The sequence below is a fragment of the Canis lupus genome, chromosome X (genome assembly GCF_048164855.1).
Source record: "Canis lupus baileyi chromosome X, mCanLup2.hap1, whole genome shotgun sequence".
In the NCBI taxonomy this organism is placed as follows: domain Eukaryota; kingdom Metazoa; phylum Chordata; class Mammalia; order Carnivora; family Canidae; genus Canis; species Canis lupus.
This window is the reverse complement of record NC_132876.1, coordinates 72,156,888-72,172,759: the sequence shown is the minus strand read 5'-3', so window position 1 is coordinate 72,172,759 and position 15,872 is coordinate 72,156,888. Positions and strand designations below refer to the sequence as shown.

At 38.7% G+C, this 15,872-nt stretch overlaps 1 pseudogene; it reads right to left on the bottom strand.

The window, feature by feature from the left end:
- Nucleotides 1–13,688: 13,688 nt before the first annotated feature.
- LOC140628355 (RNA-binding protein EWS pseudogene) lies at nt 13,689–15,472 on the bottom strand (annotated as a pseudogene).
- Between the last annotated feature and the right edge of the window lie 400 nt (nt 15,473–15,872).

Sequence of the window (15,872 nt, the reverse complement as noted above, 5' to 3'; positions counted from 1 at the left end):
ATTAACAAAACCAGTAGTAGGTTCTTTGAAAGAATTAATAAGAAGGATAAACCATTAGCCAGCCTTATTAAAAGAAGAGAGAAAAGACTCAAATTAATAAAATCATGAATGAGAAATGAGAGATCACCACCAACACCAAGGAAATGAAAACGATTTTAAAAACTTATGAGCAGCAATACGCCAATAAATTAGGCAATCTAGAAGAAATGGACACATTTCTGTAAAACCACAAAGTACCAAAACTGGAACAGGAAGAAATAGAAAACCTGAGCAGGCTGATAACCAGGTAGGAGATTGAAGCAGTCATCAAAAACCTCCCAAGACACAAAAGTCCAGGGCCAGATGGCTTCCCAGGGGAATGCTATCAAACGTTTAAAGAAGAAACCATAGCTATTCTACTAAAGCTGTTCAGAAAGATAGAAAGAGATGGAATGCTTCCAAACGCGATCTATGAGGCCAGCATCACCTTAATTCCAAAACCAAAGACCCCACCAAAAAGTAGAAGTAGAGACAAATATTCCTGATGAACACAGATGCAACAATTTTCAGCAAGATACTAGCTAATACGGGCAGCACAGGTAGCTCAGCGATTTAGTGCCACCTTCAGCCCAGGGTGTGATCCTGGAGACCTGGGATCGAGTCCCACGTCGGGCTCCCTGCATGGAGCCTGCTTCTCCATCTGCCTGTGTCTCTGCCTCTGTCTGTCTGTCTCTCTCTCTGTGTCTCTCATGACTAAATAAAGAAATATTTTTTAAAAAAGATACTAGCCAATAGGATCCAACAAAACATTAAGAAGATTATTCACCATGAACAAGTGGGATTTATCCCCGGGATGCAAGGTTGGTTCAATAATTGAAAAGCAATCACTGTGATTGATCATATCAGCAAGAGAAGAAACAAGAACCATATGATCATCTGAACAGATGCAGAGAAAGCATTTGACAAAATACAGCATCCATTCCTGATCAAAACTCTTCAGAGTGTAGGGATAGAGGACACATTCCTCAGCATCTTAAAAGCCATCTACGAAAAGCTCACAGCCAATATCATTCTCAATGGGTAAACACTGGGAGCCTTTCCCCTAAGATCAGGAACAAGACAGGGATGTCCACTCTCACCACTGCTATTCAACAGAATACTAGAAGTCCTAGCCTCAGCAATCAGGCAACAAAAAGAAATAAAAGGCATTCAAATTGGCAAAGAAGTCAAACTCTCCCTCTTTGAAGATGACATGATACTCTACAGAGAAAACCCAAATACTCCACTCCAAGATTGCTAGAACTCATACAGCAATTTAGCAGTGTGGCGGGATACAAAATCAATGCCCAGAAGTCAGTGGCATTTCTATACACTAACAATGAGACTGAAGAAAGAGAAATGAAGGAGTCAATCCCATTTACAATTGCACCCAAAAGCATAGCCTAACCAAAGAAGTAAAGGATCTATACCCTAAAAACTACAGAAAACTTCTGAAAGAAATTGGGGAAGACACAAAGAGATGGAAAAATATTCCATGCTCATTGATCGGAAGAATTAATATTGTGAAAATGTCAATGTTACCCAGCTTAACTTACAAATTTAATGCAATCCCTATCAAAATAGCATGGACATTCTTCAGAGAGTTGGAACAAATCATCTTAAGATTTGTGTGGAATCAGAAAAGACCCCGAGTAGCCAGTGGAATACTAAAAAGGAAAACCAGAGCTGGGGGCATCACAGTGCTGGATTTCAGGTTGTACTACAAATCTGTGGTCATCAAGACAGTGTGGTACTGGCACAAAAACAGACACTTAGATCAATGGAACAGAATAGAGAATCCAGAAGTGGACCCTCAACTTTATGGTCAACTAATATTCAACAAAGCAGGAAAGACTATTCAGTGGAAAAAAGACATTCTCTTCAATAAATGGTGCTGGGAAAATTGGACATCCACATGCAGAAGAATGAAACTAGACCACTCTCTTGTACCATACACAAAGATAAACTCAAAATGGATGAAAGTTCTAAATGTGAGACAAAATTCCATCAAAATCCTAGAGAGGAACACAGGCAACACCCTTTTTGAACTTGGCCACAGCAACTTCTTGCAAGATAAATCCATGAAGGCAAAAGAAACAAAAGCGAAAATGAATTATTGGGACTTCATCAAGATAAGAAGCTTCTGCACAGCAAAAGAAACAGTCAACAAAACTAAAAGACAACCTACAGAATGGGAGAAGATATTTGCAAATGACCTATCAGATAAAGGGCTAGTATCAAAGATCTTTAAGGAACTTATTAAACTCAACAGCAAAGAAAGAAACAATCCAATCATGAAATGGGCAGAAGATATGAACAGAAACTTCACATGGAGGACATAGAGATGGCCAGCAAGCACATGAGAAAATGCTCCGCATCACTTGCCATCAGGGAAATACAAACCAAAACCACAATGAGATACCACCTCACACCAGTGAGAATGGGGAAAATTAACAAGGCAGGAAACAATAAATGTTGGAGAGGATGTGGAGAAAGGGGACCCCTCTTGCACTGTTGGTGGGAATGTGAAGTGGTACAGCCACTCTGGAAGCTGTGTGGAGGTTCCTCAAAGAGTTAAAAATAGATCTGCCCTACGACCCAGCAATTGCCCTGCTGGGGATTTACCCCAAAGATACAGATGCAGTGAAACACCGGGACACCTGCACCCCAATGTTTATAGCAGCAATGTCTACAATAGCCAAACTGTGGAAGGAGCCTTGGTGTCCATCGCAAGATGAATGGATAAGGAAGATGTGGTTTATGTATACAATGGAATATTATTCAGCCGTTAGAAACGACAAATACCCACTCTTTGCTTTGACATGGACGGACCTGGAGGCTATTATGCTGAGTGAACGAAGTCAATTGGAAAAGGACAAACATTATATGGTCTCATTCATTTGGGAAATATAAAAATTAGTGAAAGGGAATAAAGGGAAAGGAGAGAAAATGAGTGAATATATCAGTGAGGGTGACAAAACATGGGTGACACCTACCTCTGGGGTAGTGGAAGGGGAAGTGGGTGGGGGGGTTGGGTTGACTGGATCATGGTCAATGAGGGGGGCACTTGGCGGGTTGAGCACTGGGTGTTATGCTATATATATGTTGGCAAGTTAAACTCCAATACAAAATTTTTAAAAAAAAAAAATTTGAGTTAGCTAACATGCAGTGTGTTAGTTTCAGGGATAGAATTTGGCGATTCTTCAGTTGCATATAAAACCCATTGCTCATTACTTCAAGTGCCCTCCTCAATACTCATTACCCAGTTACCCCATCCTCCACACCTATCTCCCCCTCAGCATCTCACAGTTTATTACCTATAGTTAAGAGTCTTTTATGGTTTGCCTCTGTTTTTAATCTTTTTTTCTTTTCTTTTCTTTACCTTCCCCTATGTTCATCAGTTTTCTTTCTTAAATTCCACATATGAGTGAAATCATGTGGTTTTGTCTTTCTCTGACTGACTTATGTCACTTAGCATAAAACACTTTAGTTACATCCACATTGTTGGAAATGGCAAGATTTCAATCATTCTTTTTGATATATATATATATATATATATATATATATATATATATATATATATCTTCCTTATAATGCGATATTTTGGGCTCTTTCCATGTTTTGGCTATTGTGGACACTGCTCCTAAAAACCCTGGAGTGCAAATGCCACTTTGAATCACTATTTTTGTATCCTTTTGGTAAATACCCTGTGGTGCAATGCTGGATTGTAGGTATTTCTGTATTTAACTTTTTGAGGAACCTCCATACTGTTTTCCAAAGTGGTTGCACCAGTTTGCATTCCCACCAAGAGAGCAAGAGGGTTCCCCTCTCTCTGTATCCTTGCCAACATCTGTTGTTTCCTGAGTTTTTAATTTTAGCCCTTCTGACTGTTGTGAGGTGGTATCTCATTGTGGTTTTGATTTGTATTTGCCTGATGAAGAGTGATGATGAATTTTTAAAATAATTTATTTATTTATTTATTTATTTATTTATTTATTTATTTATTCTTTTTTTAAAAATATTTTATTTAAATTCAACTTGCCAATATATAGTATAACATCAAGTGCTCATCCCATCATGATGTTGAGATTTTATCATGTATCTGTTAGCATTTGTACATCTTCTGTGGAGAAGTATGTTTATATGTTCTGACCATTTCTTAACTGAATTTTTTTTTGTTTTGGGTGTTGAGTTTGATAACTTCCTTACAGATTGGATACTAGCCCTTATTTGATATGTCATTTGCAAATATCTTCTCCTACCTTTTAGTTTTGTATATTGTTTCCTTCACTGTACGAAGCCTTTTACCTTGGTGAAGTTCCAATAGTTCCTTTTTGCCTTTTTTTTCCCTTGCCTCTGGAGATGTCTCTAGTAAGAAGTTGCTGTGACTACGGTCTAAAAGGTTGCTGCCTGTGTTTTCCTCTAAGATTTTCATGGATTTCTGTCTCACATTTGGATATTTTATTTATTTCAAATTTATTTCTGTGTATGGTCTAATAAAGTCATCTAGTTTCATTCTTATGTATGTTGCTTTCCAGTTTTCCCAACACCATTTGTTAAAGAGGTTTTTTTTTTCATTGGATATTCTTTCCTGCTTCATTGAAGATAAATTGGCCATAGAGTTGTAGGTACATTTCTGGGTTGTCTATCCTATTCCATTGATCTATGTATCTGTTTTTGTGCCAGTACCATACTGTTTTGATGATGACAGCTTTGTAATACAGCTTGAAGTCCGGAATTGTAAGGCTTCCAGATTTGGTTTTCTTTTTCAATATTCAATACACTGGCTATCTGGGGTCTTTTTCTGGGTCCATACAACTTTTAGAATTGTTCATTCCAGCTCGGTGAAAAATGCTGTTATTATTTTGATAGGGATTGCATTGAATGTGCATTTTGCTTTGGTAGTATGGACATTTTAACAGTATTTATTCTTCTAATCCATGAACATTGAATACTTTTCCATTTCTTTGTGTCTTCCTCAATTTCTGTCATAAGTGTCGTATAGATTTCAGAGTATAGATCTTTTACCTCCTTGGTTAGGTTTCTTTCTATGTATCTTATAATTTTTGGTGCAATTATAATTGGATAAATTCCTTGATGTCTCTTTCTGTTGCTTCATTATTGCCAATAGAAATGGAACAGACTTCTGTGCATTGACTTTATATCCTGTGACTTTGTTGAATTCCTCTATCAGTTCTTGCAGTTTTTTTGGTGGAATCTTTTGGGTTTTCTACATAGAATATCACGTCATCTGCAAATAGTGAAAGTTTGACTTTTTCCTTGTTGATTTGGATGCCTTTTATTTCTTTTCGTTGTCTGATTGCTAAGGCTAGGACTTTCAGTACTATGTTGAACAACAGTGGTGACGGTGGACATCTCTGTCTTGTTTCTGACTCAGGGGAAACGATTTCAGCTTTCCCCCCATTGTGGATGATATTAACTGTGGGTTTTTTGTAAATGGCCTTCATGGTGTTAGGTATGTTCCTTCTATCCCTACCTTCTATAGGGTTTTTGTCAGGAAAGGGTGCTGTATTCTGTCAAATACTTTTTTAAAAAAACTTTTTCTGCATTTATTGAGATCATATGACTTTTATCCTTTCTTTTATTAATGCAGTATATCACATTGATGGTTTTGAAGATGTTGAACCACTCTGGCAGCCCAGGCATAAATCTCACTTGGTCATAGTGAATAATACTTTTAATGTACAGTTGGATTCTATTAGCTAGTATCTTGTTGAGAATTTCTGCATCCATGTTCATTAGAGATATTGTTCTGTATAAAGTCCCTCCTTGTCTTAGTCCATTCTTAAATATTAGAATAAAGTTCTACACTTCCCCTGGGAGATTTCATTTGCTCCTAGGACTTCAACATATTCATTCAAATGAACATGTGAATGTTTTCAAAATTTCTATTTCTTAAGATTTTTTCCTGCCTACCTGTTAACTCCATCTGGATGTTTCAATTCAAAAATTGCCAAACCATTACCTTCTCCACTATTCTTTAGAATCCTTGCTTGCAAATCTTTGCTTAGGAATACTTTGTCTCTATGCCTGCACATACTTACCTCTTACAACCCAGATCAGTGAGATACCTTTATTTAACATAGAAAACATGATGTACTATAGTCTGAATTTTAATTTGGCTCAATATTTTTAATCACTTTAATTCTAAAAAAATTGGAATGCTGATAATCTTATATTACCTATAGTGGTAACAGTCTGGTGTATAAAATTATTATGCAACGTAAGTAAAGAAGACCTTGATATTTAAGATATATATGCACCCAAAAGTCTATGAACTTCCACATTATAAATACTAAAAGAAAATATAATCTAAAAAATAATAATAAACATTCATTAATTACTTGCTATATGGCTAGTATGGTGTTAAACTATTTCATATGCATTACCTCCTGAAGCAATTTTCTAATGATAAAAACTAATCGCTAAAGAGTTTAAGTAATTTCCCCAAAGTCATATAGGTTAAAAAGTGGTGAAGCCAGTATTCAAACCCTGGCCATGTAGAAGAGACAGATTACTTTTTTAAACAGTATACATAAAGTCTTAATCATTTAAAAAGAGTATAGTAAGATTAAGGACTCCTGTTCATCAAAAGACATAAATAAGAAAGAAGAAAAGTACACTAGCCACAGATTAGAGAGAGATATTTCAATGCATATATTTGACAATGGATGTATATCCAGATATTGATATAGATATAAATATAGATATATCCCCTACAAATTAATGAGAAAATAGACAGCCCAATAGAAAAATAAGTAAAAGGCTCTAATAGGCTCTTTAGAAAAACAGATATACAAATGGCCAATAAATATATAGAAAAAGTGCTTAACATTATTAGTCATCAGGGAAATACAGAAGCAAACCATAATGAGATATCTCCACAATAACCAGAATGCTTAGAATAAAAATACAAAAGCCCCAAGTTTTGATGAGGATTTAGAGTAACTAAAATACACACTGCTGATGGAAATACTAAATGGTACAACTACTTTGGAAAAATGTTTGGCAACATTACAAAAACTGAATGTATGCACACACAATGACCCATCCATTACATTCCTAGGCATATGCTCATCAGAAATGATATGTTCACTAGAAGGCATGTATAGAAATGTTTATAGCAGCACTCTTCATAATTGTCAATAATTAGAAACTACTTAATGGCCATGGATAGAAGAATGATCTAGATAAATAAATTGTTGGGACACCTGGATGGCTCAGTGCTTAAGCATTTGCCTTAGGCTCAAGGGGTGATTCCCCCCCCCAAAAAAAACAGGGTGATCCCAGGGTCCCAGAATCGAGTCCCACATCAGGCTTCCTGCATGAAGCCTGCTTCTGCCTCTGCCTATGTCTCTGCCTCTCTCTGTGTGTCTCTCATGAATAAATAAATAAAATCTTTAAAAAATTGTTGTACATTCACACAATGAAATAATAAAGCAGTGAAAGTGAAAATAACTACAACTATTAGAGCAATATGGTTGAATATCACAAACATTACATTGAGAAAAAGAAGCTAGACAAAAGAGTAGAAATGATTCCATTTATGTAAATTAAAAAAAACAGGCAACACTAACCAATTGTATTAGAAGTGAGTTTAGTGGAATGGTTTCCACTGGTCAGGTGTGCAGTTACTATAAGGGAGTTGGAGGAATGGTCCTTCTAGGATGCTGGTAATGTTCTGTCTCTTGATCTGAGTGTTGTTGCATAGATGCATTCATTTTGTGAAATTCAGTAATCTGTACACATGATTTTTATGCCTTTCTATATGTATGCTATACTTCAATTAACAATAAAACAAAGAAAAAAAAGGCAGTCTGACTTCAAATACCATACACTTAACCATTATACCATACTTCCAATGAGTAGAGAACTGTAGAGGCAAGCTGAGGTACAGATTATGGGACTAGTCATTAGTAAGAAATTCATAGCAGCACACCACATTTGATTTAATTTCTTCATTGATAATTGACAAATGGCTGCATGTTATAATTTATTTAGGGTCACATTTAAAGCTCTGATTATTGAATTTTCAAAATCCAAGAGTCCTATCTCACCCATCTGGTAACTGAGACAGGGCTGCTGGCAATTATGAGACTCAAAGTAATTGTGGATGTTCTGTTCCATAATTATTTGGCAGGGGCAGAGATGAGTAGATAGTATAAGCTAGATCTGTTTTTTGTAGGAATAGAAAGCAAAGACTTTGGAGATTATGTAAGAAGCAAAGAATTGAAGGAGAGCCTGAAGAAACTTTCTGGGAGTGTCATTTTCATTGGTGAGTAGAGCCTTCCTCACAGCACTTGGGGAAGACAGCTCTTAAATAATCATAAAATAAATGCATAATTGTGGAATATGAACAATACTATTATGTAAGAGTAAAGAATGGGATAATAGATCATAACGGGGAAATTGTCTGGCTTAGTTTAGGGACTCAAGGCAAAATTTTCTAAGGTATTAACATTTAACTAGATAGCTAGATCTGAAAGATAAGACAATAGCTCATGCATAGAAATGGAGAGACATTGTCCAAGTCCAAAAAAAGTATGTACTAAGGCGCTGAGACAGAAGGGAGAGTGATATGCTTGAGGAAAAGAAAATAAGCCAAAGTACCTGGAGGAGTGTGAGCATGGAGGGGAAATATACCATCATGAGATGAGCTGGAAAAGTCATCTTGGGTGATAATGCAGAGATTTGTAGGGCATATTAAGGATTTGGGTGTTAAGTAAAATGTGAAACCAATTATAGCAGGGCTGTAGTATGATCTGATTCACATCTTAAAAAGATCAGTCTGGTATTCATGTGATAAATTTATTATAAAATGAGATGAGAGGAAATATGGAGATCAATTAAAAGGATATTAAAATAGTCGAGGTGAAAAAAAAAATAGTCCAGGTGAGAGAAACTGGTGGCTTAGTCCTAAGTGATCGTCATGGAGAGAAGAGAGTGCATAGTTTTTGATATATTTTGCATGTAGAAATGACAAGACTTACTGATGCACTGGAGTGTTGAATGAGAGAGAAAGAGGCATATAAATTATTCCCAGGTCTTTTGGCATGAGCAATTGAGTGATAGGAAACTGAATCCCCACCTTTAAAGAAACAGCATAACAAACTATCTCATTGAGATAGAGCATACAAGCAGCACTTTGAAAAGTGCCTGGCATGAAGATCTATTTACTAATCTCAGGACATGTGCTGGAGGGGCAGGGATGTTTTGGAGAACTCTCCAAGAAAAAAAGAGCTGACAGATGCTGTTTCTCTCCCCCTTTCCTCAGCCTAGATAACTAGATACTGAGGGAATCAGTGTGAACACCCTCCATCTATCTTCGTAACATTGTGCACCCCACTGCCACATAGTCCTGTGGATCTGCACCATCCAAACTGCCTCACTAGGCAGCAGTCTGTCCAAAGAAGCTCCTGTCGCCTTCCATCCTCCAAGTAGCCCCAGCAGGGACTGGCATAACTCCAAAGTCACTTCTTCCCTGGGGAGAAGGAAAGATAATAAGACATACCAGATTGAATGCAGTCCCGACAGGCAAAACTTACAGCCAGAAATGTACAGAGAGTGCCCTGACAATCAGTGTGTCTGTAGCCACAGCAGACTGACTGCAGACAGGTCTCTGATCTGTCAGCCCCATCCACAAACAAAAATCTCTCAGGGGATGATACAGGGAGAGAGCCTTGCAGTTAGGTGCAACCACAGGCCTGAAAACCAGGCTCAGGGCAAGCATTTGGTCTGACACAACTACAAGCCCATGGAAAACCCAGACAGGTCCCTTAATATCAAAGGGACAAAATTCTGCCCACAATAGCAAAGTGGGCCATTGCAGCCAACTGGACTGAAAGCAAGTGAGACTCAGCCACAATATTTGGACTCCCACAAAATAAATAGGAGACTCTCCTGAAGTCCCTGGTTCAGGTGAACAGGGAACATTGTGCTAAAGGGCATAACAGGACCTTGTCTTCATAAGGACACTACTTGCAAGATCAGGAGATAAAACTGAACTTCCTAATACATAGAAACAGAGACAGACAAAATAGGGAGACAGAGGAATACGTCCAAAATGAATGAACAGTATAAAACCACAGCAGAAGAGCTAAATGAAACAGATATATGCAACATTCCTGATAGGAAATTCAAAGTAATGGCCATAAATGGACTTGAGAAAAGAGTGGAGAGTTTCAGTGAGGCCTACAACAAAGAGACAGAAAATTTTAAAAAGAACCAATCAAAAGTGAAGAACTCAATAACAAAAAATTCTATTCTCTTACACCATACACAAAGATAAACTCAAAATGAATGAAAGACCTAAATGTGAAACAAGAATCCATCAAAATCCTAGAGAAGAACACAGGCAACAACTTTTTTGAGCTCTGTCACAGCAGCTTCTCACAAGACACATCTCTAAAGTTAAGGGAAACAAAAGCAAAAATGAACTATTGGGACTTCATCGAGATAAAAAGCTTTTTCAGAGCAAAGGAAATAGTCAACAAAACTAAAAGGCAACCTGAAGAATGGGAGAAGATATTTGTAAATGAGATTTCAGATAAAGGGCTAATGTCCGAGATCTATAAAAAACATATCAAACTCAAAACCCTGAAAACAAAAAATCTACTCAAGAAATGGGCAGAAGACATGAACAGGCATTTCTCCAAGGAAGACATACAAATGGCCAACAGACACATGAAAAAATGCTCCACATCACTTGTCATCAGGGAAATACAAATCAAAACCACAAGATACCACTCTATACCAGTTAGAATGATCCAAATCAACAAGACAGGAAACAACACAAGTTGGTAAAGATGTGGAGAAGGGGAAATTCTCTTATATTGTTGGTGGGAATGCAAGCTGGTGCAGCCACTCTGGAAAACTGTGGAGATTCCTCAAGAAGTTAAAAATAGAGCAACCCTATGACCCAGCAATTGCTCCATTGGATATTTACCCCAAAGGTACAGATGTGGTGAAATGAAGGGGCACCTACACCCCAATGTTTATAGCAGCAATGTCCACAATAGCCAAATTGTAGACAGAGCCAAGATGTCCTTTGACAGATGAATGGATAAAGAAGATGTGGTGTGTATATACAATGGAATATTACTTAGCCATCAGAAAGGATGAATATCGACAAACATTATATGGTCTCATTCATTTGGGGAATATAAATAATAGTGAAAGGGAATAGAGGGGAAGGGAGAAGAAATGGGTAGGAAATATCCGAAAGGGAGACAGAACATGGAAGACTACTAACTCTGGGAAGCGAACTAGGGGTGGTGGAAGGGGAGTAGGGTGGGGGGTGGGGGTGACTGGGTGGCGGGCACTGAGGGGGGCACTTGACGGGATGAGCACTGGGTGTTATTCTGTATGTTGGCAAAGTGAACACCAATAAAAAATAAATTTATTATTAAAAAAAGAAAGGATGAATATCTATCATTTATTTTGACATGGATAGAACTGGAGGGTATTATACTAAGTGAAATAAGTCAATTAGAGGAAGACAATTATCATATGGTTTCACTCATATGCAGAATATAAGAAATAATGCAAGGGACTATAAGGAAAGGAGGGGAATCTGAATGGGGAATAATCAGAGAGAAAGACAAACCACGAGGGACTCTTAACTCTGGGAAACATACTGAGGATTACTGAAGGGGAGGTGGGTGTGAATATGGTAACTGGGTGATGGGCATTAAGAATGGCATGTGATGTGATGAGCAATGGGTGTTATACACAACTGATGAATTATTGAAAACTGTATCTGAAACTAATGATGTACTATATGTGGTCAAATTGAATTTAAATTAAAAAATAGACTAGAGGAATTCAATTGCAGATTAGAAAAGGCAGAAGAATGGGTCAATGAGCTGGAGAACAGAGTAAGGGAAAGTAACCAAGATGAACGGAAAAAGAAAAGAATAATAAAAAGTTAAGAATAAGGTAAGATGATGTCAGTGACATCATCATGCATAAAATTTGCTTTATAAGGATCCCAGAAAATAAAGAGAGAAAAGGGGCAGAGAATTTATGTGAATAAATAATATCTGAAACCCTACCTAATCTGGGGAAGGAAATAGACATCCAGATTCAGGAGGTACAGAGATGCTCCACTGCAATTAGCCTAAGGGGGGGCCACACATAGTAATTAAAATGGCAAAAAGTAGTCACAAAGATTGAATTTTTTTTACAAAGATTGAATTTTAAAAGCAGCAAGAAAAAAGAAATATGTTACATACAAGGGGAAACCCCATAAGACTAACAGCTAATATTTCAGCAGAAACATTCCAAGTCAGAAGGGAGTGGCATGATATATTCAAAGTCCTAAAAGGAAAAAAGTCAACAACCAGCAGGGATATCATTCAGAATATGAGAGATAATATAAGAGTTTCTCAGACAAACACAAGTTAAAGGAGGTTATCACCACTAAACCGGTCTGATGAGAAATGTTGTAAAGAATTATTTGGGGGAAAGGAGAAGGCTATAATCAAGAGAAAAAAATTAAGATAGGAAAAAATTACACAGGTACATACAAACATAATAAATATGGTAGATTAATCACTTATAAAACCAGTAGAGTTTAAAGCACAAAAGAACTGAAATCAATTATTTTTTAGAGATTTTATTTATTTATTCATTTATTTGACAGAGAGCATGAGCAGGGGGAGGGACCGGGGGAGAGGCAGACTCCTTAATGAGCAGGGAGCCAAATGCAGAGCTCAATCCTATGACCTTGGGATCATGACCAGAGCTGAAGGCAGACACTTAACTGACAGAGTTGCCCAAGTGCCCTGATATAGTACTTTTAGAGTGAGTTCAAATTTAAGTGACCATCAACTTAATATAGACTGCTATATACATAAGATGTTATAATAAGCCTAATAGTAACCACAAATCAAAGATCTGTAATATATACACACAAAATAAAGGGAAATGAATACAAGTATATTACAAAAGAAAGCTATCAAAACACAACAGAAGAGAGCAAGAGAAGAAAGAAATAGAGAACTATAAAAACAACTGTAAAACAAGTAACAAAATGGCAATAAGTACCTACCTATCAGTAATTACTCTGAAGGCAAATAGACAAAATACCTTGATCAAAAGACTTAGAGTGACTAAATGTATAAAAAAGGAAGAACCATATATAGATAGATAGATACCTACAAGACATTTACTTCAGTCCTACAAACACAAACTGTTTGAAAGTGAAGGTATGGAAAAATATTTACCAGGCAGATAGAAGCAAAAGAAAGCTGGCATAGCAATATTCACCTCGAAGAAAATAGACGTTATTTTTTTGTAGTTTCAAGTTTTTATTTAAATTTCAGTTTACATACATTGTAATATTAATTTCAGGTGTAGCATTTAGTGATTCATCACTTACATACAACACCCAGTGCTCATCACATAAGTGCCCTCCTTAATACCACCACCCATTTAACACATTTCCTCTGCCCACCTCCCCTCCAGTAACATGCAGGTTGTTCTCCATAGTTGAGTCTGCTCTCTGGTTCACCACTCTTTTTAATTTTCCCCTATGTTCTTCAGTTTTGATCTTAAATTCCACATATGAGTGAAATCATATGGTATTTGTCTTTTTCTTACTTATTTCACTTAGCATAATACTCTTTAGTTCCATCCATGTTGTTACAACATTTCATTCATTTTTATGGCTTAATAATATTCAGATAGATAGATAGATAGATAGATAGATAGATAGATAGATAGATAAATAGATATCCCAGGGGCGGGAAGGGTGGTGAAAGGATGCCTTCAGGCTTCGGGGCCTTACACTGGTTGCATTCTGTTCTCCAGGCGAAGTTCTGGTTTCCACACCCCGGAGTGGGGCACTGCTAGTCCCCAGCTCGGTGCTGGACGTTTCCTCCTCCGGATGGGTTCCCTCGGGAACCCCGGGGTCCTCTTGGGGAAAGCCACCTCTGTCTCCTCCACGGCCTCCCATGCGAACCATGGGGCCCCCAGGACCTCCTGGGCCCCCTGGACCTCCACGGAGTGGCGGTGGCATCCCTCTGCCCTCACAGGGAGGCATACCACCCCACATGCTGTTCATCGGAGATTTCTTCTGAGCAAGAGAAACCTTAAGTTTGCTTCCTTGAAAATCTTTCCCATCAAACCACTCCACAGCAGCCTTGGCAGTTCGTGGGTCTTCATAGGATACTGTAGCATCACCTTTGGGCTTTCCTGTTTCCTTGTCCAAGTAGATATGGATCATGGGTTGTCCGGTTCTTTTGTTCATCTTAACAACTCCATACTGTTTAAAGAAGTCAGCCAGATCATCTAGAGTCACATTGTCATTTAAACCTTGCACATAAATTGCACTGTTGTCAGAGTCTTCATCTGGATCTACAGGTGGGCCTAGATCAAGATCTGGTCCTTCATGCATGGGTCCACCAGGCTTATTGAAGCCACCTCGCTCTCTAGCGCCCATTCCACCGCGTCCTCCTCCCCGCCCACCTCTGCTCATGTCTCCACGATCAAATCCCCCTCTTCCCCTGCCCGGGTTATCAGGACCACTCATGCTCCGGTTCTCTCCTGGTCTGGAAAATCCTCCAGACTCCTGCCCATAAACACCCATGCTACGGGGGTGGTCCTGTTGGAATGAACTCTGCTGCCCGTAGCTGCTGCTCTGTTGGCTATATTGACTTGGAGCCTGGCTGTAGGATCCAGTTTGGGGGGGATAACTAGTGGGCAGCTGCTGCCCATAGCTGCTTTGTTGACCATAGCTACTCTGCTGTCCATAGCTGCTCGGCTGCCCATAGGTGTTCTGCTAAGAGTAACTGCTCTGATCATAACTAGTTGGCTGTGTAGAGGAGTAGCTGGTAGGAGGATAAGATGGTGGTGCTGTGACTGGCTGCATGGGGTAGCTCCCAGGTACCTGGGGATAACTGTAGTTACTCTGTCCATATCCTAGGCTGGGCTGGTTGTAACCCCCTGTGCTAGATTGAGGTTGACTAGTCTCAGCAGGTTTGTTACCATCCTGTGGTCTTGCAGGTGCGGTGGCTGCTGGCTGCTGCCCATAGGCTGGGTAAGCAGGCTGAGTGCCATATGCAGACTGAGCTTCATAGGAGGCCTGGGTGGTAGTGACCGTAGCAGTGGTGGTATCATAAGCACCAGTGCTGTACCCCTGAACAGGCTGACTGTATGCCTGGGGGGCAGTTGGAGTAGTATAACCAGCGGGAGGCTGTCCATAAGAAGTTGCATAGGCGGTCTGCCCATAGGTCGCAGTGGTCTGAGCCTGGGTATAGCTGACATCAGTGGGCTGTCCATAGGTTCCATAACTCTGCTGCCCATATGCCTGGGTGGTCTGTGCATATCCTTGAGTTGGTTGGGTGGTGTATGCACTGTAGCCCTGCTGGGCTGCAGCTTGGCTGTAGGTACTATAATCCGTGGATGCCATTTTTCCTCCTTCCCTCTATCTTTCACTTTTTGAATAGCCTCCATACTGTTTTCCATAGTGTCTTTACCAGTTATATTCCCACAAAGAGTGCAAGAGGGTTCCTCTTTCTCCACATCCTCACCAAAACATTTGCTGTTTCCTGTGTTGTTCATTTTAGCCATTCTGACAGGTGTAGGGTGATGTCTCAATGTAGTTTTGATTTGCATTTCCCTGATGAGGAATGATATTGAGCATTGCCATGTCTGTTAGCCATTTGTATGTTGGTTTTGGAAAAATATATATTTACATTTTCTGGCCATTTCTTAATTGGATTATTTGTTTTTGGGTGTTGAATTTGAGAAGTTCTTTATAGATTTTGGATACTAACCCTTTATCACATGTGTCATTTGAAAATATCTTCTCCCAATTCTAATGCTGCCTT